General features: G+C 34.3%; 1 protein-coding gene across 2 annotated transcripts in view; it reads right to left on the bottom strand.

Annotated features, from left to right (window-relative positions):
- The window catches only part of LOC117117367 (ras-related protein Rab-28-like), a gene marked incomplete at its 5' end in the record, with an annotated part of 25401 nt that overhangs the window by 21269 nt on the left and 976 nt on the right, over positions 1 to 3156 (bottom strand).

Genomic DNA, 3156 nt, shown 5'->3' with positions numbered 1-3156 from the left:
ATGGCCCAATTTCCTCTAAAAATTGCACATTTTAGGGAGTTTTGATCAATTTCAACGAAATTAGAATTAAAAACACCGGGGGACAAGGGGAAATTATCCACCTTTGGAAAATCTTTCACCCTTTGAGAAATACATTCTCTGAAAGTGCCTAAAATTCTCAAATTCTTTGCGCACATTTCTTGTTACGGTAGGCCAATTTTCTCTATAAATTGCACATTCTAGGGAGTTTTAATCAATTCCGACGAAATTAGAATTAAAAACACAAAAATATTTTGCGCGCTTGGCACACATTTTTTAGGGCTTTTTTAGTTTTATCCTTTTAAGTTATTTAAACACATAATAGTCCCAAACTCAAGAAAGACAAATTTAAGATAGATCATTTTAACCTAAAAGAAGGGCCTCAATGTGTATAGATGGTGAAAGAATATGTTCGTAATAAATAAAACCATGATGAAAATGCTTATATTTAGTTTCAAACACACGTGTGTGGCCTATATTATAAATAAGATAAGCCATATGTTGTATTTTTTTCTATATGGGGAGTGGGATGGGGAGTGGGGAGTGGGATGGGGAGTGGGTATTGTAAATTACTAACCGGGAAATGAGGATTGTATGTTGTTATTATTAATAATAATAATAATAATAATAATAATAATAATAATAATTATTATTATTATTATTATTATTATTATTATGTTGTAATGGTGTTGTTTGTACTGTTCTTTAATTTTATTAAAGAGGGCCCCTGAATATCAGTTAAACTACTGGGCTAAATTAGAAGGGCTACCCTCTTTAAAGATGGTTGAAATTAAAAATAAAAAAAATTTAAAAAAATAAATACCCACTCTGACCCAAGACCCTTGTTAGCGCCAATGTGTGCCCTTGTGCGGACAGGGGATGTGCCCCCTCTGAAGCTGGAAACCTTGTTTTTGCAAAATACATTGATGCAATTTGCTATTATAGGCCTAATCAATAAATTCCTCATCAACCGATATAACCTTAAACATTCTTGGAATTGACATAACATTACTGATGTCGTACACGCCCTTCAGTGTGAAATGTGGCTCTTTTTGCAAGCACATCTAACATCTAAGGAAAGAAGAGCTTAGATTTGTACCAGATAAAATAATTTTGTTATCAACATTAATACATTATGCTAATTTTCATCTTTGTAAGCGCATAAGACAGTGCAAATTATTTCTGTGACAGTCTTTTGAAGTGTGTAAAGCTCCATTTTATCCCATACATAGTCAAAATATTGGGGGGGATGATACAATGGACCATCTCCCTTGTCAAATATTGGGGGGGATATATCCCCTATCCCCCCGGGATCTACGCCTATGTCAGTACAGGTCGGTAGTCGTAAGGTAGATAATGTGCCATTTCTATTTGCAGAAGCACATGGTAGACCATTATTGGGCAGGAAAACCTCAATAGAGTTGCAGGTTCTAAGAATTTCGCTGCCTGTAAATTCCATTGAAGATGACTACAGAGAGGTATTTAGTGGTAAAGAGGGAAAATTGACAGATTACCAAGCTGAGTTACATGTAAAGGCAGATGCAAAGCTAATTGCTCAGCCTTGTAGAAGAATACCGTATAGTTTAAGACTAAAATTAGAGGCAAAACTTAAGGAGTTAGAAGAGATGGATATAATAGAATGTGTAGAGGGTCACACCCCTTGTGTGAGTCCAGTGGTTATTGTCCCAAAGCCAAATGGGGATATACGTCTGTGTGTGGATATGAAATGTGTAAACAAAGAAATTGTTAGAGTTAAAGACATCCTATTCCAACGGTAGATGAAGTAATCAGTGAAATAAATGGGAACAAGGTATTTACCAAGTTGGATCTGAACAAAGGATTTCATCAGTTGGAATTGAAACCGGGTATCTCAAGGAAGGTTACCACATTTGTCACTCATGCTAGGTTGTACAAACGTTTAATGTTCGGAATTAATTCAGCCCCCAAGCTATTCCAACACGTCGTTCGACAAGTAATCGTGAACTGTGAGGTTGTCAAAATATCGCTGATGATATTGTAGTTTATGGCCCGTAGTAGGTCAAGTTAACCTGTGCACACCAATGTCATGACCAAAACACATCAGTTGTCACTGGTATTTAGCAAGGCTAATAAATTGGGCTTAGGTAACTGTACCAAGGTTTATTACCATTATAGGTTAGAAATACTGAGAATTCATATGGGATCAAAAAAATACAGGAAATAAAGTTCAGTACTGTACTTGAATGATGGTAATTTATAAATTTAAACATTACAAATAAAAGTCCAATATTAAAATGGTGGTTAGACCAGTAATCACATACCAGAAGTGAAGTCATGATTACAGCCGGCTAAGTGTTAAGACCGTCTAAAAACCAATTATAGCAATCCGCCCCAGTTCCAAAAACTCACTACCTATTTATACATTCCTATAGCTCATTGACACTGACCATGGTGATTGCCCATTGCATGAAACTGCAGCAGTCAATGATATACAATTTCAATGTCTCATTATTTTTTTGGCATTACTGCACTATTACTATTATTTTTATTATATTATTTTTATTATTGTTGCTGCCGCCGTCCGGCATCTTTATTATTATTATTATTATTACTTAAAATATATAAAGAAATGAGCTCAGTGATAATTAAGTCCCATACAAAATAGCTGAAATAAATCAATCAAATTAGAGGTTTGACTAATGTCCATTTATCTGATTGGAAATTCATATGCTATGTGGAATTGTGATTGTGAAACCTTGGAGAGTTGATGAAAAAAAGCAACAATTTAGGGAGACCACCTAGATTTAACAGTTCAATATGTGAAGTTTAAAAGATTAAAAATGAAAAATACAGAACCCACTAGACATAATTATGTGACCCTTAAAAAAATGTATGGGTTAGTAACAGTGGTGGCGCCAGAGGGGGGGCTATTGCCCCCCGTCGGGGAAGACGATAAATTTTGTCTGGGAACAAACAAATTAAAAAAAAATATATTTACATGTAATATTCGTTTAGCCACCATATTGTTTTTCATCACAACAACAACAAGAACAATAATAATAATAATAATTATTATTATTCAATGAGACTAATTAAAAATAATTTGCGTTCTTTTATGCAAATGCTCATTTAGATAGCCTCATGATGATTGGAATACAT

This window comes from Anneissia japonica, unplaced genomic scaffold (assembly GCF_011630105.1).
Source record: "Anneissia japonica isolate Jap-2015-1 unplaced genomic scaffold, ASM1163010v1 scaffold288182_len93402_cov192, whole genome shotgun sequence".
In the NCBI taxonomy this organism is placed as follows: Eukaryota; Metazoa; Echinodermata; class Crinoidea; order Comatulida; family Comatulidae; genus Anneissia; species Anneissia japonica.
Note: the sequence above shows the minus strand (reverse complement) of the source record. Positions and strands in the feature narration are given on the sequence as shown.